Source organism: Macaca fascicularis, chromosome 3, assembly GCF_037993035.2.
Source record: "Macaca fascicularis isolate 582-1 chromosome 3, T2T-MFA8v1.1".
In the NCBI taxonomy this organism is placed as follows: Eukaryota; Metazoa; Chordata; class Mammalia; order Primates; family Cercopithecidae; genus Macaca; species Macaca fascicularis.
The window spans coordinates 125,536,459-125,562,916 of NC_088377.1; the positions used below are offsets into that span (position 1 = coordinate 125,536,459).

Sequence of the window (26,458 nt, forward strand, 5' to 3'; positions counted from 1 at the left end):
CGACAACCATGAGCCCATTTTTACAGCTATAGCTCAGTCAAAAAAAAGAGTGATAGACATCTCAGGAGGGAGTTGGCTGGTGAAAGGAGGGTTATTTCCTACATTTTTACAGCCATCAGTACACTATGAAAACAAAATTTTAAATAAAATCCATCTTATAGTAGGACGATGCTCAGGACTGTTCTACTAACACCACAGAAGAGCAGTTCTCAAACATTTTTATTTCAGTACCCTGTTATACTCTTAAAATTTATCGGCCGGGCGCGGTGGCTCAAGCCTGTAATCCCAGCACTTTGGGAGGCCGAGGAGGGCGGATCACAAGGTCAGGAAATCGAGACCACAGTGAAACCCCGTCTCTACTAAAAATACAAAAAATTAGCCGGGCGCGGTGGCGGGCGCCTGTAGTCCCAGCTACTCAGGAGGCTGAGGCAGGAGAATGGCGGGAACCCGGGAGGCGGAGCTTGCAGTGAGCCGAGATCGCGCCACTGCACTCCAGCCTAGGCAACAGCGTGAGACTCCGTCTCAAAAAAAAAAAAAAAAAAAAAAAATTTATCAAGAACTTCAAAGAGCTTTGGTTTATGTTTTTATGTAGGTTATCTATTAACATTAATCATGTTAAAAATTAAAGCTGATAAAACTTTAAGTATTTATTTAATAATTTATTTTAAAGTAACAACATACATGTTATTAACATTTTGTGAAAAAAACTACAATTTCCAAGACAAAAGAAAAAAAAGTAAGATGAGTGTAATGCTTTTACATTTTCACATATCTTTTTAACATCTGGTTTAATAGAAGTCAAATGCTGTCTTATAGCTACTTCTGCATTCAATCTGTTGTGATATGTTATTTTAGTTGAAGTATATGAAGAAAATCTGGCCTCAAACAGATATGTAATCTGAAAAAGGAGGAATATTTTAACAGCCTCTTCAGGTAATTGTGGATATTCTTCACTATTACACCAAAAGTCAACAAATAGCAGTTTCTTAAAGGTCAGTGGCAATGTGAATATGAAACCATATCAATCAATGAACTTTTTGTACTCTGTTACATTAAAATCCATTGGTCTATCCTAAACATTGAATCGATCTTTTACTCATGTATGATTTTATAATGTCAAGAATAGGTTACTTGGAAACTATAAGTAACTGGAAAATAATAAATCAGGCAGACCTTCCAAATGTTGACACATTATATCTGAAAATCAAATTTAGTAACTTCATCACCAAGCTCTTTAGAAGTCTTTAGGTGACATAAAACTGTCAAGCTCAGGGTGGCCCAAAATTCTACTTTTTGTTTGAAAGCTCAAATTTTATCATTAGCAATAAATATTGTCAGTTATGTTCTTGAAGTGACAAACTCACACCATTGATTTTTGAGAAAATGTCTACCAAATAGTGAAGTCTGAATCACCCTAGTTTGTCAGTTGTTCAAGTAAAAAATAGTGTTTCTTTTTTTATTAAGGCTGTTAGTTTAACTCACAATTCAAATTATTGCACAAATGTTTTTCCTCAAGACAACTATTGAGTTGGTAGCAGAAGGCTTTGCTTGTTCCCATTTGTCACACAGTAAAACATACACCCAAGAGTAGACATTTAATGTAACTAATTTTTTTTCTGCTTTGTGAAGGACATTCTTAAGTGAAACTAGGTTTTTTTTAAAAACTGTGCGTGTAGCAGTGAAATTTGGGCCACTACTAGTACAGTTTGGTGCCACTGCCTCAAATCGAATTACAGTACCAGCAGTTTTACCCATGATTGCTTTTATACCATCACTGCAAATGTCAACACAGTAGAAAAGACAGATAACATTTTAGTGTTATTATGAAAATAGCTTTGACCTTACAGATCCTGAAAGTTTCTGGGGAACCCCAGGTTCCCCAACCCCTGGGGAACCACTAGGGGTTCCCCAACTTAGGTTAAGTCAACTGTGACTTAACCTAATTCTGCTAAGATAGAGTTGATTCTAAAGCTTACAGAGACATTTCCTTGACAAAATTTTGCTAAGTGAGTATATAAATAATCTAAATAGAGGGAGTTCATGCTCTTTCTTTTCAGGGAAAGAAGTAGTGAAAGACTAGCAAAATCACTAAGCATTAAAAATTCAAGTTAGAGTCAAAAATTCCACAAACTATGATTCAAAAATACCTGGGAGATCTAAGTAAGGCCTCTAGATACAGCATAAGGAAAACCAGAGTTAGGGGGAAAGCGAGGCCTTGAAGAAAAGGCCCCACAGAGCGTGGTGGCAGGCACCTGTAATCCCAGCTACTCGGGAAGGCTGAGGCAGGAGAATCACTTGAACCCTAGAGGCAGAGGTTGGAATGAGCCAAGATCGCACCATTGCACTCCAGCCTGCGCAACAAGAGTGAATCTCGGTCAAGAAAGAAAGAAGGAAAGAAAGAAAGAGAGAGAGAGACCCCATAGAACAATGTGTGAAAGATTTCTCACCTGCCTAAGCCAGGTAACAGGTAAGGAAGACCAACTGAGAAGCCAGTTTTCGTTCCCCATTCTCCTTCTCCCCTCACTAAACACACACACACACACACACACACACACACACACACACACACAAATGGGCGTTAGCCTCATTGTAAAGTGAACTAAGACAGTTGTTAATGAACTGTAGATTTCTGTTTGATTTTTTTTAATCCTTTGTCCTAATTTTGCTGTAGGCTGTTTTTTTTTTTTTTTTTTTGGTCTTAATTATATTTAATTTTACAAAAGAAAACAAAGGGTGATTTTTACAGACTTCAATTATACCTAGTAGGCTTCTTCATATCACTGAGGAGTTTGCAAACCATCATCTTTGTTTACAAAGGCATTTTCAATTCATTTTACTTTTAAAAATTTAACTTTAATTTTTAAGTTCAGGGGTACATGTGCAGGTTTGTTATATAGTTAAACTTGTGTCATGGGGGCTTGTTTTAAGGATTATTGTATCACCCAGGTATTAAGCCTAGTTCCCACTAGTTATTTTTCTTGATCCTCTCCCTACTCCCACCCTCTATCCTTCAACAGGCCCCAGTGTGTATTGTTCCCGTCTGTGTGTCTATGCCTTCTCATCATTTAGCTCCCACTTATAAGTAAGAACATCTGGTATTTAGTTTTCTGTTCCTGCCTTAGTTTGCTAATGATAATGGCCTCCAGCTCCATCCATGTTTCTGCAAAGGACATGATCTCATTCTTTTTTATGGCTGCATCATATTCCATGACATACGTGTACCACATTTTCTTTATCCAGTCTACCATTAATGGGCATTTAGGTTGAGTCCCTGTCTTTACGATTGTGAATAGCATTAATAGACTGCTTTAATAATTACAATTATACATGCTCATTTCAAAACAAGAACTTCAAAGATTATATAATCCAGTACCAGCATTTTACCCATAAATATGGAAGCAGATATAGTCATACACATTTACAACCATGAAATGGAAGAGTTAAAATGGAAATGTCAGACTTCATTATTCCTGGACACTTTCATTAAATAATGCTTTCCTTCCAGTGTTTACTTATTCCAGATTTTATTAATTTTAATCCAAAGAAAGCTCTTAAACAAAAAGCCGTTATGATGGATGTTGATCAGTCTTTCTGGTCCAATCTTGCTATCCCTCTGTATCACCACCTGGTGGCATCACATGTAAATTGCATGAGCGAGCTGACACCAGAAGGAAAAGCTTTGCCTCTGAAATTCCCATATACCTCATCAAAGCCAATACTGGGTAGTCCCAAGCACTGCAAGAGTTTCAATTTACATAGAAAGGACCTATTTGTGTCTGTAGAGAACTACTGTTTTGGAGGAAAACCTGTATCAATCCATACACACAGCTGAAACATTATGTTGATTTTTCCAGGTTCCTCTCAATCTTATTCATATTGGGTAAATTCTTGACTAGGAAATTCAGAAATTTTTCTAAAATTAAGCCTTTAGTATCACTCTTGCTGAATTTGTGAGATGTATTTAAGATTGTTGTGTCTACATATTGTCTCTAGTCCTATCTTCGCTGTTTTATGATTCTGAGCTACCCAAATTGTACTACTTTAACTGCAACTTGAGCACTGGCAATTGCAGCACATTAAACAGGAGAGGCTCTCGAGCCCTCAGCACAGAAGCCCATTATGCTGGAGAGAAAAATCAATCCATGGGGTATCTGCCCTCTTATCTAGTTAACAGAGTAGAGATGAGAGCTCTTAAATCTTAAAGGACTCAAAAGCCACTGTCATCTTTGCCAAAAAGTTTGGAAAATTTTTGTTTAATTTCTGACTCCTATGGTGCATTCCACCAATTTAGAGATTCAGTATGCTTCTCTTTGGAAAGGGAATTGTTCCCCAATTAAGAGAATCAGCCATTCATTTCTTAGAGTATCTTCCTTCAAGAAACACTCAGATGATATCAAGAGTCCTTAGGAAATGAGAATCTCAAGTAGAATCCTTGAAAGAGTATAAAGCTAAAGATGGAACGGTTTGGACAACTAGAGAGCAGTAGTTTGGAATTGGGTCACTGGGAATTAGGGCAGAAGAGGAACCGGAAAACAGAATCAGAAGACAGGAGATGGGAGCCCTCTGGGCACTGTCACAAGGATAACTACATGAAGAAAGAAGTGAGGCCTTGCAACAGGATCCCCAGGAAACACAACCTTAGGTCAAAACAGATAGGAAAGATAAATCATATACTTGGCCTAAGGGCCAAGTATCAGGCAAAGAAGCCAAACAAAGAAAGCTACCATGACTGCACTTTATATAATAGGAAATTATGCGTCTGTGCACCTAGACGTTCTAAAACATTCATTGAATAGAAAGGAGCTGCTCCATCTCAAGGAGCATTCCCAAGGAGCACATGGAAAGGGGTGGATCCTCCATAGAGCATCACACAGCTTCCTTTGGAACTCACATGGTGGCTCTTCAGCATCACATGGGGCACACAGTAGGCACTGAGTAAACATTGGCTGTTACATAAATCGGTTCAAGATGGCCCCTGGACATTGGTCCCTATGCTGTTTATTTCTTCACAGCAGGCTGGGACCATTAGCTCATAACCCACTGGCATAAAACACAAATTCTCACACATCCAATCACTTAAAATAGAGTTCAAATAGGCATATTTTTAGCCATTTAGGCTCTGTGTGCAACCAACATCTGCTAGCCATAGATAATACAAATCCTGTGGCTATAGAAATAATTCTAAACTGCTGTTGCTCTTTGGAACTCTCTGACCCAGAGACTCCCCACCTTGCAGCTAAGCAACATCACCTAGACCCACAGGCCCCATCTTCCATTCCCTTCTGCCCTGGGAGTTCCCTTGTCCTCTTCCACTTTGGGTGGCGGCCTCATGGTGCTGTCTTTGGAAGGTCTGCTTCGAGAGACTTCCTCTCATCCGGTCCTGTCCAAGTACCACCCAATAAAGCTGTTTTGCAATGCTGCCATCTTGTCTTTTCCTCGATTAGCCCCAAATCCTCAACCTCACCACACCCCACAACCAATTTTCAAGTACTCCCAATTTGACCACCTAATATTTACCAGCCTGCCCTCTCCGACCCATGTCCTTTCACATTGCACAAGGCCAGTCTTCATCATTGCTTCTGACAATTGCAGTACTCTCCTAACTCATCTTCTTCTGCTAACCTTGCTCCCTGATGATACATCCTCCACGCAGTATCAGGGTGAGCTTTCTATCACCCAAATCTGATGATGGGTACACTACCATCAGATTTGGGTGACAGAACACTGTTTAAAACACTGTTACAAAATATGTCCCAACTCCTTATCATGGGCACATAAGATGCTCTTATTTTCCACCTCTCCATCCATATATCCTTCCACTCCCTAGTTCACAATTTACTGGTGCATAGCAAGAGATTTTTTTGCCTTTGTACCTTTGCAAGTTCCAGAAATGTTTTTCTCACCATGTTTAATCTGATGTCCCCTATTCATCTTTCTGTCTCAACTCAATCACATTCCCTCCAGAAAGCCTTCCTAGGGCATCCAGTGTAGAGAAGGAAAAATACCTTTTCCTTCTACTTATCTTAGGTTCATTGGCTGAGACTCCTGTAATGAAAGACAGATTAGAAGGAGAAAATCATACAAATGTATTTAATGTAAGTTTTACATGGCATGGGAGGCTTCATAAGGAAATGAAGACCCAAAGAAACAGTTAAACTTGAACGCTTTTGTAGTAGGCTTCATGAAGAATGAAGAGTTGTGAGGAAAAAATTGACTGGCCAAAAAGTATTATCTAAGAGTAGTAACTGGGGGAAGCACAGCCTGGTGTCTTTGTTCAGATTCCTCTCTGTATCCTGTGTTTTCAGAGATAAGGATGCACCCTTCCTCTCACATGAGGGTCCTTTGACTTGCTTCAGAGAAGGGGAGGGGATGGTCAGAGAGACCTTCCTGCACATGCCATTTCTCAAATTCCTTCAGCTTAAAATATTCAATATGCCAAGGTACCATATTTTGGGGTACTATGTCTAAACCCCAGCACAAGCCTGGGTCATGTACCCCTCACTGCTGCTGTTAGAGTACCCTGCATGTAGTTCTGCTGGAACATGTACCATAGTGCATGACTATACTCTGTGATTTTTCTCCTCCTGTTAGACTTAAAGCTCTTTAGACAGGGGCCATGACTAATTTACTTCTGTATCTGTAGTGCCTAGCATTGAGTGCTCAATAAATGTCTCTTGAATTGCTAAACAACTATTAGAGACATTATGTCCATATTGTCCATATTTTCACTAACATTTTGAGAACTTTCCAATCATCAATAAGTTAACTCAGCATACTATGCTTTTAAATGACCAAAATCAGAGAAGTTATTCCTCATTATGCAACAAATCTTTATTCCCATAGGGGATGGTGGGGGAGAGTCACTGTCTCACTCATTAGTACAAATGTGCAACAAACACATACTCCTAACATTGCCTCATCCATTCAACTATCTTTTACTAACTCACTACCATTATATATCCATTGATATAATTTTTCCTGCCTGATTTACATTTTTAATCTCTGTTTTCTGACTCTAAAAGGATTATGTAGCAAAATCCATTAATTTATAATTGACAGTCTCTATTGTTGATCTCAACCAATAAATTCAGCAGTCTTGAATTTATTGCCCCAAATTCCTTGAGGATAAATTATCATGTTGCTGGTTGGACTTTCTCTTTAACAGTGATGTAAAAATAATCTATGATTTAGAACAGAGCCATCTATTGCACTTGGAGCTGTTTTCTCTGAGTTGCTAAGATGATAAATGAACATGTCTAAAAATAAACTACTCTCAGGTAACCTGGCAGACTGATCCTTAAAATAACTGATAACAAGCAAATCTTTAGACATGACTAGCTTTAGCTTTGACTCTGAGTTCTTGGGCCTGCTGTATTATAAAGGAGCCAGATTCTCTGTGCAACAAAGTTAAATCAAGACAGCATAGGCCAGTAGGCCTGCCTGAAGTGGGCACTCTCTCTCGATAGAGGATGCAGGCAAATTCAAGCCACCCAGCTGTTTTTGCAACCCCTACGTGAGCACAAATTTAAACTACCATGTTAAAGGAAATTTCAATCAAGATACATTAATCACAATGAAGAAAGGAATAATTTTAATGTCAATAATTAATTTAAATATTATTTAATTCAGATAATAAAGTAAAATTAGATTTTCCCAAAATAAATCAGCAATACACATGCTCACAAAAAATCAATTTATTCCAATCTTCTAAAACTATAAATTAAGAATATCTCCACATCTTAAGATCACTTAATTCTCTCTCAAATTCACTACAAAATATGTATGAATTCGTAATTAAGGCTACCTAATTTTAAGGACCACCAATCCCTGTTGGGGTCATGATGAGTGGAAAAGCACATGCAGAGAAGAGGCTTCTAAGGTAATACTCTGTCCTCACAACCAAAGCAAACAACTGTGGCATGTGAAGATCCAGGATTCAAGTCTCCACAGCACACTATGCTCTTAGCCACTTAGCCACTGCATAAGCCTGTAGTTATGTTTTTTGCATCTTCTCTTGCCCCACTCTGTTGGCCATATCATCTCTATTGATTTGTTCTACTTATCTTGTATTCTTTCTTCGCCATAGTCACCCACTTTATGTCAGCAGTTTTCCTTCTAATGTCTGTTCAACAGACGATAATGAATATGACAGCTGAGGAAAACACAGAGTTACTAAAGATTCCATAAGCCAATGTAGTCTGTGGTTACTACCTTGCTCACAAGAAAGCAGTGAAAGAAGGTTTCCAAAGAGTAGGTGACTCAACAAACCAGAATGGAGGAAGACCAGACCTGAGGAAGGCACAGCTGAGTGGTGCATCCCAGGCAGAGGGGGAAGCATGGACAAAGGTGGGAGGTAAGAAGAATGACCAGTTTCTGGGACAAGTAATGGGATATGGATGGAACACTGAGTACAAAACAGAGTGGAGACTGGGAAGGCAGTCAGAGACCAGATTCCAAAGACTGAGTGACCAACCATCTTAGTTTGCACAGAAATACAGAGGTACACAAGACACAGGATGTACAGTGCTAGAACAAGGAAAGTCCCAGGCAAACCTAGCCAACTTGGTCACCCTATAGCCAAAGGTTGGCTATGCCATGCTTTAAAGGGGTCTGAACTTCTCTGTACACAGGAGGGAAACATAGAAGGATGTGAGCAAGCACAAGACCAGATAATTAATTCCTAGTGTGTAATTCACTCTACACCAGCCTTTTAAAACATGGGTTGCAACCCACCGGTGAGTTATAAAATCAAGTCAGTGGTCAAAGGCAGCAATTTTTGTGATGTAACAGATTATAATTATTAGAATGTACTGCACATGGTAAGAAGCTTGTTTTGGACACATATACATACATTTACTGTTACATACACATATTGTTTATAATTGTTAGTTGCAGTTAAACTTTTGAAATATATTGAGCTACATCAATTCTTAAACTGAAAATTTTTTAATTCTAAATTTATCTCTACCTTTATCCTTTCTCAGCCAACATTTTGCATGTTATGACACCCACAGAGCATGATGACATTTGCAAGGTATGTTAGGGTGAACAGAGAAAGGTGTTCACTACCACAGGAGACTTACCAGGCTCTGACTACCCTGAGGGCTGCCAAGAAATTAATATTGGGTATACATGGAACCTGTGATCCATTCACAGAGCACTGGCAGGAAAGCTCTATCACAGAATGACCAAAGCAAACTCCACTCTATTTGTTTAAATCTACCAGACAATTAAAGAGAAAAAACGTAAAATAAGTCCCTCAATACCCCAAAGTACAAACACATCAAAGTGGGTGTTCTTGAAAGACTAATCAACTTTTCCAGCTACCTTAATATGCAGATAAGAGTAGAAAATCAATACTGCCTGAAATGCAGGACCATCACATATTCCCTGCAGACCATGTCAACACAAATGCTGAATGTCACTCTAGGATTTGGATATTTGCTATTTGCCCCATCAGCACAACCTTTATATACCTTTTAGAAAGCAAATACCCTTCTGAAAAGCTTGGCTGCAAATTCCCTACCCTGGCCCAGCACACAGCATTTTGTACACGAATGGATAACTCAGTGGTATGAAGCAGCATTCAGAGCAGATTTCTCAACCAGCTCTAAAAGGCTTAAACCCTTCTGATACTCATGTGTATTTTTTTTAAATTCAAGACTTTTTTAAAAATGTAGCTAGAGTCGGTTTCAACCATCTGTCACCATGAGTGAAAATAGCATGCAGGCATGTATACATTAGCTTTTAAAGAAAACCAATTCTGAAAGAAAGAATTAAAATGGAGGAAGAATTATATCTAAATTTTCAAGACCATGCATGCTAAGGAGTCACAAAATATCCAAAGTATGTAGTAATTTACATGAATACATCTATCTCCTTTTCTACCTGTCAGGTTGCCCCATATTTCAGAACATTCTTTATTGAATGGTACTGCAATTATACCTTTCCCACCCAATCACAGACTTGGGAAGTAGCAGAGTGGAGACATAAAATTGATTTCTCCACCACCACATAATTAGTGGTAATCAACTGCAAAACCTATTACAATAGAAGGAGAACAGAGTCTTAAACCACACAAAAAGGGCATGAAGTTTTCAGGTTTTCCCCAGTGTGTGCAGGGAAAAGGCGCCCTGACCAACTGTCATCGCCCTGACCAACTCACATCACCCTTCCTGTGTGTCTGGTAGGAGAGTCACCTCAATGGTGCCAGCACGCCACCGTGAAGCACTAGCTGTGACAACTGTTCCCTGGACTCTGGCTTCATGTGCATCCAGCTTTTGATCTTCTCCACGTCAATCAAAGGCAACTGCTTCCAGCTACTCAGGCCAAAAGTCTTGGAGCCATTCCTGATTTCCCTTTCCATCGAACTCCACATCCAATCTATCAGCAAATTATCTCTTCCTTCCAAACATTTCCAGGATCTGTCCACTTTTCACCACCTCCCCTGCTACCACCCTGTCTAAACCACCATCGTCTGTCATCCATATTTCTGCAAGAGCCCCCTAATGGGTCTCCTCATTTCTATCTTTGGCCTCCCTTGCAGCCCATTCCACACAGCTGCTACAGTAATTTATTAAAACACAAGTCAAGTCGTGTTACTTCTCTGCAAAAAGTTCTCCAATAGCTCCCATTTCAGAGTAAAAGCCAAATTCCTTATAATGACCTCCATGGCCCTACACAACACAACCCTATTACTTTCCTGATCTCATCCCTAGACACGCCGGCCTACTAACTGTTCCTCAAACACATCAGGTACACGCCCACCTCAGGGTCTTGGCATCTCCTATTCCCTCTGCCTGTTATGCATTTTCCCCTACATATCTGAATGGCTTGCTTCTTCAATACTTAGTCCAAATTTCATCTCATTGAGGTCTTACTTGACAATTCTATTTAAAATAGCAAACTATTCCCCTCCCACTGTCCCTGCATTGCCATCTTTTCTGCTGCCTTAAGTTTTTCTTCATTACCTATGTTAGACTTAATGTTTAAGTATTTTTTGTTGTTTGTCTCTCCTTTTAGAAGTTAAGCTCCAATGAAGGCATAGATTTTGTTCATATTGTTCACTGATGTATTGTCAATACTAAGGATAGCGACTGATCAGAGTAGATAATCAATATTTGCTGAATGAACAAATTTGGCTTCAAAAAACGTGTCTGAGTGAACTCCTTTTCCTGTTCCTAGCCTTATGTTCTATAAAAAGTGTCAATGCTCCATTGGCTTTAGGATTCCCCTAGATCTATTTCCCCACCTTCCCTCTCAACCCTTTTGCTTTCTTTTGGTGCCCTCAATTGCTATATTATTGCCACACCTAGATTCTGCCTCCCTTCCCAGCTCTTTTGAATGTAGTAACATAATTGGACCACCTGCTTGATTTTTCAATGCCCAGGTTACCTCTAGACTCAGTCTTTAAGATTATCCTTAATAACCTCACACTAGTCCTGTCCCAGCCATGCCTATCCCAAACCAAGGGCCCAGAAACTCAAGTTCTCAGAAGAGTTCAGAACACTGACCTATAAACAAGGGCATTTGATTCAGTGGGAAGTTAGGTTTTTCTTGGCAAAGTTAGTAAGCTGGCATTTTATGTTGGGGACCTAACATATAACATGTATTTACATTGGGTTGTATGTTTGTCCATCAGTAAGTTGCTAGAGAATGTGGGCTATCCAAAAACAATCTAACATCTAGACTCTCAAAACTAAGACTTAGACCTTAATTCTGCCTATCTATATAGCTAACTGCTGGTCCTCATCAGCTGCAACATGATAGCTGACTACAGGTAAGAATGTTGATGCTCAAGAGTGTCACCGGGTTATTTTCAGCACATGAGCATGTACCCACACACATGTCCATATATAGTCACATAACCCCAAATTCCTTTAGCAGATCAGAGCACACTTCTCCCCACTGCTCCAGTCCCTGCTGCGCAGTGACTCTTTGCAGGAATGGAGTGGTGGGGCCAAGGGGAAGGACGCTGGGATGATTTACCTTGATGGAAGGAAATGGGAAGACTACCTTGGGCTTCTGAGCAAGGTCCTCCATATGTTTCTAAAGTAGGGAGAAGCACACTAGTCAACCAAAATTTTTAATTTGCCAAGAGTCAGGAAGCCTAAGTAGTTGGCTCCACGATGCTAAATTTATCTTTATGTTAATTCAGCATAATGAGTCTTTTTACTGAGCCCCTACAAAGCATACAGTGCTGTTCTGGGTACCGTGGGACTTACACAAATCATCAGTATAGAGTCTGTCTCAAAAAGCATGTAATATGGGAGGGTCTGAAAACACTAACAACATTGCAGGGGAAATGGGATACATGTGTGATAAAGGTATAACGTACTAAGGAGTGCTTGCAAGAACTGGAGCACAAAGAGGGCTTCCTAAAGGAGGAGCACTGAGAGCCAGACATTGACATGTGAGTAGGATGGGAACTGGGGATCATTTCCTATGGAAGTGGCCGATGTTTGGGGAATAGCACAGTTCAATGGGACGGTAGCATATAGTCGAATGGGTTTGAGGTGGCAGGGGCGCAATGGGGAACAAGTTGGAAAGGGGAATGTTTGGTGCCACACTCTCAGGACATAACTGACCCAGCACTATTTTTTTCTGCCCTTTGGTCCTGCCCTGCTTCAGAAGAAAGTGATTTATTTTTAGAACACGTAAGAGTCTTGAAAAAATATCAAGAATTTCCATGTTAAACTAATTCGGTCTATTTAAATCTGCTAATCAAGGCAAACTACTGGAATTAACACTTTTCTTTCATATCACACTTTTGCTGTATAGAATGAAAGAGTGAGAAATTAAGTGTCCAAAATAGATATCTTAGCATTTGCAATACATATATTTATATATATATTAAGCTTCAATGAAGGCATAGATTTTGTTAATTATATACAATATATATGTATATGGTATTGGGGTTTCTGGAATATAACTTTGAAATGACGTATTTGTCTACTCTCTGTTTTGGGGAAGGAGGATCAGATTATAAAAAACCATCAGAGTACATTAGGAGATTACTGAGTGAATGAATGAATAAAGGATTTGGTGAAAGAATGAGTCATCAAATGCATGGTGGCTTGGTCAATTTGGAATTAAGTTAGCAACATTTCTTGGTTTTTGCTTGTTTGTTTGTTTGTTTGTGATACAGTCTCACTGTGTTGCCCAGGCTGGAGTGCAGTGGTGCGATCTTGGCTCACTGCAACCTCTGCCTCCCAGACTCAAGTGATCCTCCCACCTCAGCCTCCCGAGTAGCTGGGACCACAGATGCACATCACCACGCCTGGCTAATTTTTTGTATTTTTTGATAGAGACGGGGTTTTACCATGTTGTCCAGGCTAGTCTCGAACTCCTGAGCTCAAACAATCTACCCGCCTCAGCCTGGGATTACAGGCATGAGCCGCTGCTCCAGACCTCTTATTTGTTTTTAATGGTTGTCACTGGTTGTTAAACTCCCTGAAGTTACTATAGCCCTCCCATTGTCTGGCAGGAAGAATTTATCAATGTTTGTTGAAGGCACAAATGAATGAATGTTACAATTTAAACAGTGCTATGGAAAGGAAATAGGCAAAAGTTGTTACATTTTCCCAATTTGGCACCTGCCCCCTTGTTTATGCTGGCCCCAAGTGAATGGCAGAACCTGGCCAAAAGAAAGAATAATACAAAGCTCTGTCTCATTACAAAGGATCAGAGATTCTTAAATTTTGAGGAAAATTATGTAGAAATTACCAGAGCTTCTCTGACCTCTCACTGATAAGTCTGTTCACAGACAATGTTCACAGGAAGTGACATGCTTGAACTTCCCTAGGCATTGGGAACTCACTACCTCACAGACAGCCCAGTCCATTTTTTGAACAGCTTGAACCAATCAAGGGTTCTCTATTACATGGATATTAACTCTGTTTTTTACAAGAAGTTTGGGCTACAGCAGATAAGTGTCCTCAAAGCTATTTGCCAAAGACAGTCTTCACGCCCACCCCTTCGCCCACTTACAGCCCACAAGCTCTGCAGCGTCACCTCAAGTTGCCCCCACTTTGCATTCAAGGAGTGGGTGGGGGAGGCAAAGAAAAAACAGAGGAGAGAGAAGGTGAGCATCTACCAAGATGAGCCTCACAGGCTCCCCTCCATCGTACCCAGACTCTAGCTCGTCAATCCTTTGCTATGGCACTGGTCCCAAGCACATGGACCTTTTAACGTTCTGGAATCAAACAAGTAGAATGCCTCCATGATTCAGTCACAATTTATTTATACCACATTAAATTTTAATTTAATTTAACATGACTTTGAAGTGCTGGGGTGGGAATAGGGGAGCTAGGAAATGTACCTCCAATAGACCTGAATTACCAGATCTATCAGAATAGAAGCCAGATTGACACTCTAGAGCTCTCTAGACTATATGGTTGCCTCTCAGACTAGGGAAAATACTGACTGAACATCTGACCCTGAAACACTCCCACGACCCAAATTCAGGAAGGCAAGCCTTCCAGAATCCCAGGAATTACTAAGCCCACATCCATTTGGGGCCCAGACACCCAAGAGGTGGTACATTTCAGGAAGTCAATGTTTGTACTAAGCATATCGAAATAATCCAAGGGGAAAAAATTAAATCCTGTAAGAAACGGAAAATTAAGTAGGATTTATTCTTTCAAATCACAGCACAACACTAGGAAGTGGATGCTATTATTATGAATCCTATTTTACAGATGAAGAAAATTAGGTACACGCAAGCAAAGTAACTTGTCAAGATTGCATAGCTCGTAAATGGTGAAACTCAGCTCTGAATCTTATTTCCAGAGGTCATGCTCTTATACTACCTCTTAATCATAATCACTGTTTTAATTTTGTCTGTGATCAAATCAGGTCCAAAAACAAAAGAGGAGGATGAATGTAAAACATTAATTGAAATGTTTTTGTCTGGGTAACACTGATGTCTGGTCAGTCTGCAAATTGAAAGAAGAGATTACTTACTTAATTATTAATCACTCCCCTTATTTGAATCCCCATTGTACTTTGTTATATCTCTGAGGCATTTATCCCATTTTAACATATGTGATAATCATTTGATATGTGATAACATATAACCACATTGTAGGTAATAAATTATTCTATTTTTCCCCCATTAGACATTGGCCCCTACGATCTGTACTTTCTTCATTTTTATGTGCCCACCAAGCACTCAGTCTTACTCAGGGCTCGCATTCCATAAGTTCTAAATGAATATTCTTGACTATAATTGAACAACTACTGAAGGAAGCTAATTTTCACCCCATATATATTTCCTTTATTATCAGTAAGATCAATATTTGTAAGCTCAGTTTTTGGGGAACCTGTTATTCCTTATGATGCTAAAATCATGCAAATGCATTTTACATTTTAATGGGCATTCGTTCAGGTGTTAGTGATACGGACAGGAAGCAAGGAAATACTGGGTAGAAGAAGGTGGTTCCCCAGCAAAGGCTCCACCCTCAAGCCTGGAAACCCATGGCCCTAAATGGGAACAGGCATTTCTGTTTTCATGTACAAATGTCGCCTTTTCTAAAATCACTCTGGCCTGCCACGCCCCCAACCTGTACCCACAAAAACCGCAAACCCCAAGATCTATGAGCAGAAGAGTGGCAGAGCAGCAGAAAGGAGTGGCAGAGAAGGAGAGAAGAGAAGGGGCATCTGAACATCGAGAGGAGTTCGGCTGGGGAAGGTCAGAGAGGTGATTGGCCACAGGATGGCTGAACTCCAGGGTAAGATCATCTTCCCACTCCATCCCCTTTCCAGCTGCCCATCCATCCCACTGAGAGCAGCCTCCACCACTCAATAAAACCACTGTGTTCACCGTCCTTCAAGTCCATGTCTGATTCTTCCTGGACGCCAGACAAGGATGCAGGTATCAAGAGGGCACGGTGTAAAAGGCTGTCACCCTGACTCTCCACAAGCTGGTTTAATACTTAGCCATCCACAGACATTAACTGCTAAAACAGCATTAATTATAACACATCCCTCCATGCTACCATGGGGCTGGGGCCCAAAAGCATTCTTCCTGGCTCCTGCACCTGCCTGTCTGCATGCTCCCCATCCCATACAGGGTTTGAGCATGCAGTGGCTGAGCAAATGAGTGACCCCTGTTGCCAATCCCACAAAAGGCTCAGGAAACTCTCCCAATTCACTTGTAGAGGTGGTCGCTGAAACCACTACATATGTGGTTACATATCAATCAGTGTCCCTAGGGGTGCCCCATAGAGACTGTAGTTATTAGCAGGAATAGGCAGACCTCATGTAAGTCCCTCCCTTCCACAGTTATTTGAGTTTATTACAAAAATTCCAGTTCCCCTCCCGTAGGACTACACTTAAGGACGCCATTGTAGTCAGGCATGGCCGCCCAACTGATTTTGGCTAATGAAACATGAGTAGAGGTGTCATATGTCACTTCCAGGAGGTTTAATATGCAGTATGCAATCTACCACAGGGATTGTAGTAGCATATATCAAGATGAAGCCTCATGCAGCATGGGCCTCTGAGTGAACATGATGAACACAGCCCCTTGTTGACCCACACTGGACATGTAACATGGCCAAGAAAATTTTTTTGCTGTGTTACTCCACTGAGGTTTGGCAGTTATTTGTTACTGCATCATGACACAGTCTAGCCTGATCAAATCCACTCCAATGAGTCAGAATTCTTGTTACTTTTCACCTTCCTTGACAGCGTTGACATCTTCAAGCACCCCTCCTTTACAATCTCCAACTTAAAGTGCTGTGGTATGCCCCACGAGGAGGGTGTAAAGAATAAGAAAGTACTAAATGTCATTAAAAACCACACAGTCTCCAGAGCATGCGCCCTGGTTGTTAAAGTAACTTTCTGTATTTTCCTCCAGGGAGTTTAGAAAACACTTTTTCCATGTGCTGCCCAGATCTGCCCTTCCGGCATTTGGGAAGGTAGCGGTGGTGTTGACAATGTTATAGGGTGATGTTTCCAGTACACTGACCCACCGTCAAAAATAAACTTTCGCCCAATTTACCAAGAAAAATGGCTCAGTCAGGGCAGACTATACCAGGAAAAGGGAGCACTCAAAGAGAGTATATCTTCCTCCTCCTCAACAATAGTTTTGTAATCAACTTTTCTATCTACTTTAAAGTCTCTAATTTACTGTCTTAGAATTTTTTGAACTCACATTTCTTCATTTTAAAAACAAGGGATTCTCAAGGGAAATGAGCACAGTTCCCCTGGCTTTAAATTCTCTGGCATAAGATATGGGATTTCACCCTTGCTTGATATGCCAATTACTTTTCAGCAGCATTTGACAAATATTAAAAAGCTTAAAATAGGAGGCAAGAAAATGTGTAAATATTCAAACCCCCAAATCTGGCCTTTTACAACGTCCCTGGGTGGTCCATATTTGCATTAGGAGATTTAGTTTGGCATTTTTAACTTACCCAAATAGATTCTCATTTTCCTCTAAGCCTGAAGGCATTCAAAGAGGGAGGATCCTCTTTCCGAATCAGCTGTAACCTATACCTTCTGAAAGTGAACAAAGTCACACTTTTCAAGGAAACAGGCAGAGAAAGGTTTTTTTTTTTTCTTTTGTTATTCTTTCTTCCACAAAATACACACCAATTACCACAACCTCTTGCTATATTGATACTAACGGGCAGATGGTGAAACAGGAGACGCACCGTCATTTTAAAAGGGGACATTGTGTCAAAACACACATTCCCCACAGGGCCTGCTTCCCTTTCCGTCATCCAAACCCACCAACTGACATTCCACAAGTTGGTTCTGAGACAGAGTCTCAGGGTCATCCCCTGCACTCAGGCTCCTTTTAATATTCAACAACTTGATAAACATGTAGAGGCTTCCACATGGTGTGCTATAGTATCTAAAACTGCATTCAGAAGGAGAGGACTTCATTCCATTTCAATGAGTGAAGTCTTCATCTTGACAAAGAAATGTGTACTATTTCAGGTCAGAGTAGACAATCTAGCATGTATTCTAAACGGGAAAGTGAGGCCAGGCATGGTGGCTTACACCTGTAATCCCAGCACTTTGGGAGACAGAAGTGGGCCGATCACGAGGTCAGGAGATCAAGACCAACCTGGCTAACATGGTGAAACCCTGTCTCTACTAAAAATACAAAAAATTAGCTGGGTGTGGTGGCAGGCACCTGTAGTCCCAGCTACTCAGGAGGGTGAGGCAGGAGAATGGCATGAACCCAGGTGGCAGGGCTTACAGTGAGCCGAGATCACACCACTGCACTCCAGCCTGGGCGACAGAGCGAGACTCTGTCTCAAAAAAAAAAAAGGGAAAGTGATTGTAGGCAAAGGATGTATAATGTTGTGTCATCATTTATTCATCCGAGTGAATGAATATTTCATTTATTCAATGAAAATATACTCATTACTTGGCTTCACTCTGGACATTAGAATAAAATATAAACCTGGTAAGGAATCAAAATGTCCCTTCTACCAGAAAGAAGCCAGTGTACTGGACTGCTCACTGGACAGTGTCAGACCAAAGCCAGACCAAAAGGATTAGCCTAAGGGGTTCAAAAAGGAAAACACCAGATTCAAACCATGCTGCCTGTCATTTCTTCAATGAAATATTGTCCTCCTTAAGACTCCCCTTCCCCCAGCAGAAATGCTCTGCATGATCCCGATTCAGGAAGGCAAGGCTTCCAGGATTCTAAGCATTACCAAACACACATTCATCTTGGGCACACCCACACAATGCGTGCTACATTTCGGGAAGTGAATGTTTTTACTAAACACATTAAAATGCTCCAAGGGGAAAAAGAACTCAGTCTTAAAAGAAAAGGAATATTAAGTAGGATTTATTCTGGCTAATATTTCAGGTCAACAAAAGCTTGTTGAGTATTCACCATGTGTAAAGTTCTCTGCTGGAAGACACAATGATGTCTGAAGGAGCCTAAAGTCTAGGAGAAAGACGTATGGCAATGAGTAAATTTAAATCAAGACAATTTTTTGTTTTAAAAAAATAAAGCATACCCTTGGTTCAAAGGAAGGCAAGATCGCACACATCCCAGATAAACTAGAGAGTGACATAATTGTTGTTTGATAATAAAAAGAATCATCCATGTATTTAGCATGTACCATGTGCTAGGACCTGTACACTCATTGTCTGCGATCCTCACAATAACTCTGCAAGCCAGGCATCATTGTCCCCATTTTACAGATGAAGAAACTGAGGCTCACACAGGCAGTAAGTGCGATGTCTGACCTCTTCGTCTCATTACTTTATGCTGCCTCTTACATGCTCTTAGATGTTGCGCTTTTTACTATCTTGTAAAGACCAAAAAAATTGACTTAAATTATTAAACAGGGAAGATTTCGATGAGAAAACTAGAACTTCTAAAGCAGAGTTTCACAACCTCGGCATCATTGACATTTTGGGTCAGATAATTCTTTGTTGTGGAGGCTGTCTTGTGCTTTGTGGCATGTTCAGCAGTCGTCCCAACCTCTACCCACTAGATGCCAGCCCTTCTCCCCAGTTGAGATAATAAAAAAAGTCTCCAGACATTGCCAAATATCCCCTGGAGAAGACAATTGCTCCTGGCTAAGAACCACTGATCTAAAAATTTACTGGGGCCAGGTGCAGTGGTTCATGCCTGTAATCCCAACACTTAGAAGGCCGAGGGAGGACTGCTGGAAGCCACAAGTTCAAGACCAGCCTGGGCAACACAGCAAGACTCCATCCCTATTAAAAAAAAAAAAAATTAACTAGCTGGTGTGGTGGGACATGCCTGTAGTCCCAGTTACTTGGAAGGATGAGTTGGGAGAATCGCTTGAGCCCAGGAGTTGGAGTTGCAGTGAGTTATGATCATGCCACTGCACTCCAGCCTAAGCAACAGAGTAAGACCCTGTTTGTAAATAAATAAATAAAACTAAAAAGAAAAGAAAGCACTGGAATGAGCCCATCTTGTACTGAAAATCATTAAATAGAAGATGAAAGACAGCTATCCCGTCACCTCTACTTGAGAGCAGAAAATGGGACCAGCCTCTGTGCAGCTCCTTCTGGCCCTACTCACCTCTAATTTGAGTCCCATACAGAGAAGGCAATGGGCCTGACTACCAGTAGCTATGCCACACTGACCCCATAACACACAGCACCTGTGCTAGATAAACGTTCAATCTTCAAACTGGCATCTGCATACCCCTGGCCTCCACAGAGGCTTTCTAAAGAGCCTGCAGGCAAGGGAAAAGTTAATGACATTAATTTCCAGATCCGCAGCTTCTGCCTGTATGCTTTCCTAAAACTGTCTACCACAGAATGTGCCCATGGTTGTAGAATTATTCGGGGCCTCTTTTCCCATCTCCATTTTCACAACATGCCTTCTGCCATATTAACTTTAAAGACAAATATAAACTAAACAAACAAACAAAACTCCAGGAAATCCCAAATCTTACTGTGGTGCTTAACTGCAAGATATAAAAACATCCCTTTGTGAAAAGAGCTTCTTCCCATACATTTTAAATTGAAGTTGGTATTTAGATTTTAATTGGATTCAAAGAACGATGTCACGGTTTTATTTTTAACTGTCAAAGTTTACAACATTCTGAAAATCACATTAATTGTGATTCTATAAATTTATGATGAAAAGCATTAGATGTAACCTAAAATGTGTGGAGATGACGGAGCTGCAGAATTTTTTTAAATTCTTGAGGGATTATAAAAGAGAAAAAAAAATGTTGGAAGAGCACTGAGTTAAAGCATAATGAAGCACACTGGAACTGTTACCAGGCAGGTCTGTTGATCAAGTACAATCATCCTCTATAGTGCTTGAGATTCATTATTTTTATTATGAACGCCCTCAACTCTGACTGAAATTTCTGCTTTGTGTGTTTGCCACATTGATGGCATCAGCTGTTCTGTACCCCAAAATGAAACAGTGGGTTGTTCTCGATCACAGCAAGAATATAGGTAAGTGGAAAACTGTTAGGGCGTAAGTAATAATTTGGAAGCAAGAACAGCTGCTTAAGAGGATTTCAAGACTGATATGAATTGAAAACTAAAGAGCACGTAAGTCATCTGGCAAGCAGCGGCCCTCCCAGGATTTAGGAGCGAGTCAGTGTTCCGGATCATGACACAGCTGCTATATCACGGAAGCCCGAGAGGACAGAACAGCCTTAAAGAAAATTCATCTTTGCAATGATTAAAGTTTTGATTTGCACTTACCCCTGCGAGATAGTTTTCAGGTGGGGGCTGCTGTGCATTTGGTACTCGGCAAGACACCTGGCGACAGGGGACGCAAACGTGGAGCTTCAACTCACCTTAAGTAAAGCAGGGCTTGCTTTTCTTCTGCCACGTTGGGAGACATATTACTTGTTGTTGTTCCTTTCATAACACTTTTAAGCTTTTCCTATCAGTGTGTGAACATATTTCTTGAGGGACTCTTAGTCCTGCGACAATAAAAAGCTACACTAAACAATACTTTTTTTGGTATCCCACACAGGCAGACAAACAATGAGCTATGGTAGGAAGAGAAGAAGCAGACTTTGGAATCAGGCTGACCTGCATTTCAAATCTAGCCCTTCCACTATCTGGCTCCATGGGGCCTTGACCAAGAGACTTAATCCCTCCAACCGTCTCCTTGTTTGTCAAAGAAAGAGAAAAATGTCCACCTTAGAGGGATGCTGGGATGATTCAATGAACTAACACATCTGTAAAGCACTGACTGTGCACAGGGCAGGTGCTCAATGAATGACAAGCTGAGATAGGACTGCCTGCCACGCCTGGAGGCCTGACTCAGTTGTAGGCCTGACTCACTGTCAGTTGATGTTTGCTGTACCTGCCACCTGGACTCCTGGTGAAACGCCAAAAAATGTCCTGATAGCCAAGAACATTTTATTTTGTGGCTGCCACTGGCAGGATAGTTTGGCTTTGTCTTCGATACATTTCAGCAGAGTGACCTCTGCTCCTCTCCCCTTTTTTAAACAGCATATGTAAACCAGTGATTCTTCATGTATTTTTAGTTAGCAATATCCCCATTTTTTCCCTAGAAAACTACATTTATGCACAAATGCATGAAAATTTGCATCAATTTTAGTGGGTTCAATGACCATCTGAAAACCATTCATATGCCTCCCTTTTACAGTATCTATGGGTTTTTGTTTAAGAAGTTTCCGCCAACAAAGAATCAAGGATGTTTTATGAATATGTGAGCTCATGAGGATTAGCACCTAGGCAGTGGTATCTATGTTACAATGGAAACTTCACTCTGAGATTCTGGGGCCAGGCCTCACGCAGAGAGGAATCAAGGAACACAAGTCCAGGATATTGATGAAAAGTGTCTGTCAAGAGGAATAATTTTTTTTTTTTTTTAAAGACAGGGTCTTGCTCTGTCACCCAGGCTGCAGTGCAGTGGTGCAATCTTGTCTCACTGCAACCTCCACCTCCTGGGTTCAAGTGATTGTCCTGCCTCAGCCTCCCAAGTAGCTGGGATTACAGGCATGAGCCTCCAGCCTGGTCTCTAACTCCTGACCTCAAGTGATTGGCCTGCCTCGGCTTCCCAAAGTGCTGAGATTACAGGTGTGAGCCACTGTGCCCAGCCAAGAGGAATAACTTTTACATGGACCTGGTCAAGGATTTATACATTGCAAAGAAGAAAAACGAGAGTTGAATTAACTTGAGTTAATTCTCAAAAAAAGTCAACTCTAGAAGCTCCTAGTCCCAGCAAAGTTCCCAAGAGAATATATATTCTCACATGCTCTAGGGAACGTAGAAGCCACAAAGGTTTCTAGTAAAAGAGATCCCTGATTAAGGTAGCAACTATTTACACAGCATTTGAGATCCACAAAGTTTAATAGCTACTTTCATTAAGGAGACAAAAACAATGCCATATATTATTTTAAGGGGCCATGGGTCTACTTTGAGTGTGCATATATTATTCACAGTTACCAATCAACTGGCAAAAAGTGTGGCTATACTTGTGGCTTTAAGAAAATAACAATGGATCACCCTGAAATTGGACAGCAAACCTGAAAGAAACAGATATACACTGTCTTTTTTGCCTCTCACACAGCACAATAGCCAAAATGGATAGGTCCTATTTTTAGAGTCTTTGGAGAGACCTTATTTGAATCCTACCTCTGCCATTTATTAAATGACATTGAGTATGCCATTTAACTCATTTAATTATTTGTAAAATATGGATAATAATGTCTACTTCATAGGATTAATATAAGAATTAAAATGAGATAACATAAGAAAAGACCTTGGTATTCAATATATGAAACTTAACCACTGTAACTGTTTTATAGTACGGAAGAGAGAGGTTAAAACTCCTGGCCTGGAGTCAGGCCTTGATTCAAATGCTGCCTTGCTCAACTTAGTAGTCGAGCATAAGTTACTTGACAGCTTACAGCTGTGTCTTAGTTTCCTCATCTGTAAAACAGGATTACAAACAATATCTGCCTCATAAGATTTTTGCGATGTTTAAATAAGTTAACCCCTGTGAAAGTATTTTAAAATTCAATGTCTGGTAAAATGCTCAATATATTTTAGCTATTGTTATCAATCTTTGTTTCATTTGGTGGAACAAAGTGCAGGGAGAATAAAGTAATGAGGAATATATTTGTTTGAAACAGATTTTGAAACAGATGCATGTGACCTTTATATTTGATGCTACATTAAACAACAAAGAAACTGGAGAAAATAGTAACAGGGTGAAGCCTGTGCACACTGTCGTACTAAGAGGGGTACCTAGATTTCAGATTTGGCATGCATTTTACAAGACTGGTCTACATCGCTGTTTTGAGTATGGACAGAGCAGCACCCAGGCTGGATCCTTGACTCAGCACTGTCATCAAAGGTAAGGCTCATTTATTAAACGTAGACTCGGGAAGGAGTGTTTTTTGGAAGCAGAGGGATTGGGAAGAAAGATCCTAGAGCCTTCTCTGAGATATAAAACATGGTTACTGAAATGCCAAGTGACTTCCTCTTACTCTCTTTGAAGTTAGTCAGAAACTGAAGACCATGGATCCCCTTCTGCGGGTCGAGTTTATTTTCTCTGCCCATATCCCTACTGGTGATTTTATCTAAAGCTTTACCAGTAAAACAACCATGCATGTTTTCAGTAGCAAAGAGGGAGGAAAGGCTGGGGGGTGGGGAATGGCTGCAAGACACTCCCTCCTCCTCCAGGGGATTGTGCACAGCATCTCAGAGGTCTGCAGCATCTCAGAGGTCCAAAGAGGAAGGAAGCAAGTGCATTTGTATCTGAGGCCTGAGACAAGGAAGAAAAAGTAAAATGCTGAGATGCTGTGGGCCAGAAACAGGGCTAAGAGCTTGACAGGCTGGAAAATCCTGCATTCGACCCCCAACTGTATTCTAAAAACTTCCCAAGGACAGTGCTAGAAGTTTTAAGAGGAATGGGTCTTGGAGCACTGGATCCTCAGACCTAAACAAATATTCAAGAGTTGGTTCCTATGAAGAGAACATCTGGTGACTTAGTGGCAGGTGCCTCAGATTTTATTTTATTGAGAAATATGATCAAAAGAGCTGAGTTTGGACCCCTTTTTCCACACCAAACCTTTTTGAACAAACTTGGCATTGTAAATAATTAGAGGCAGTATTACATTCTCACCAGTACCCTCAGCTTGCAAATTGCACTGAATATGCTCTTTTCAAATTTACTAACACTGATCAATGTATATCTCTCTAATTTCCACAATTAAAGTATGTACACACACTGTTACTCGTATCTGTGTTAATATCAGGCATTGGGTTGTCACCTGCAGTTACCTATGCCTTACTGTTAGCTGTTCTTTTTGCTAATCTGGAATGTTTGGAAGCAGTTTTTCACGACTCTGAACTACAGTAAGTCTACAATGCCCATTTGAAAGGCATTCCAAGCAAGAAAATGGCTGGCTACTTGTTCCTGCCCCTTACCTAGGATTAGTAGAGGCCAGAATAGCGAATATATTCCATCTTCTGCATGTTGTTGAGTCTCTGATCTCCTATGTAATTTCCTGTCCTGATCCTGGGCTTCTGTTTAATCTTATTAGCCAAGGTACAAGTCATGAGACTCCCGCACACTCAGTTCCCATCAGCGCTGCCAGGATCACTGCCCTTATGATGACGACGCACGGATTTATAAGGCCAGAGCGATTCCGAGTGGGAGCAGGGGAAGGAGAGCCAGGCGGCCGGGAAGGTGTTTACCAAAACAACATCCCTCCCCACACTTTTTCCGCAGCAGAGAGAAACTAGCGTCTTCTCGCTTTGAAGTGTTTAATCAATGCCCTGCTGGAAGTGAATTCGCTCCCTCCGACTTGGAGGGTAGTGACAGCATCCAAGAGCTTTGCAGACAGCTCCAAATGTAATCAAACAGCATCCTTTCCCCTCCCTCTGCAGCTTCCCCCTTCCTCCAGGGGCAGTCAGCCGGTGGCCCAGAGGGGTGTAGATTTCAACGCAGCTCGCCCTCTGATCCCCCGGGAAGACTGAGGCGGCGCGCACTGGGACGCCCCTCCCAGCCCACAAGGTGGGCGACCAGGTGGTGACACCACGACCCTTCCTTCTCTGCCCTAGTCTCTCGGCTCTGCCGAGAGCGGAGTGCCACTGGGGGGCTTTGGCCGCCTTCGGGCTCAGCGGAGCACGCAGGAGCCTGGGCAGGGAGCAAGGGCAAGGGTCCGGCTGCGGCTGCAGGGGCCTCGGCTCCAGCCTGGTTCCCAGCGCAGACGACACCGGGGTGGGGAGGGTTGGGGAGGGCTGGGGAGAGGTGCGGAGGCGGCGGTCCGGGGAACGGCGACATCTCGCTCCAGTTTACCTGGACGCGCTCGGCAGCGGCGGAACTGGGCTCCCCGAGCCGGCGGCGGCTCCTGGGCGGCGGCAGCGTTGGCGCAGGCGACTCCCGAAGGTGGCAGGGCCGGCGCGGGCAGGATGTGCTGTCTCACGCTGCGCCGGCCGCTCCGCTCGCGCTCCTCTGGGAGCTATCACTTCCTCTCTCCCAGAGCCTGACACTGACAGCTCCCCGGAGCACCCAGTCTGCGGGGCTCGCCCCGCCCCCTGCCCACGCCCTCCACGCCCGCGCCCCTCCTGCGGGAGGGCCTCCGCTCCGCGTCTACCGCTCCCGGTCTCGCCAGGAGCGGGTGGCGCCGGTCCGGAGGCTGGTGGCGAGCAGCGGACCTGGAAAGGTCAATTCGTCTATCCCTCTGCCGTCGGCAGGACTTAGACCTAAGTTGCTGCAAAGAGGAGAGCTTCAATATTCTGGGAACTCCTGCTGAAATGCCACCATTGAACAACTTTCACTCCCAGGCAACTACACTTCTAAAGGTCATTTAAATAGAAATAAAGAAAGCTCAGATCTTCCTGTTGTACACAATGATTTATAGGTCTGATTGATCCCGATTTTCCTAGAATAAAAAAGAATTAAGTGTGTGTGTGTTGTGTGTGTGTGTGTGTGTGTGTAGCTTGCCTTCACATTGCTTCTTAAAGTCCCAGTTTTTAAAAATCTCGGTAACTA

At 41.7% G+C, this 26,458-nt stretch overlaps 1 protein-coding gene across 14 annotated transcripts in view; it reads right to left on the reverse strand.

The window, feature by feature from the left end:
* DYNC1I1 (dynein cytoplasmic 1 intermediate chain 1) overlaps positions 1–25,982 on the reverse strand; it is a 318,746-nt gene extending 292,764 nt beyond the window's left edge. For 11 of the 14 annotated variants that reach the window (XM_005550168.5, XM_045388826.3, XM_005550167.5 and 8 more), the window contains exon 1: positions 25,763–25,982. The gene's annotated coding sequence lies outside the window, so the exon portion shown is untranslated. Of the gene's footprint in view, positions 1–24,888; positions 25,439–25,762 lie in introns of those variants that run through there. The other 3 variants (XM_074035475.1, XM_074035473.1, XM_015447267.4) reach the window with 1 other exon arrangement.
* Between the last annotated feature and the right edge of the window lie 476 nt (positions 25,983–26,458).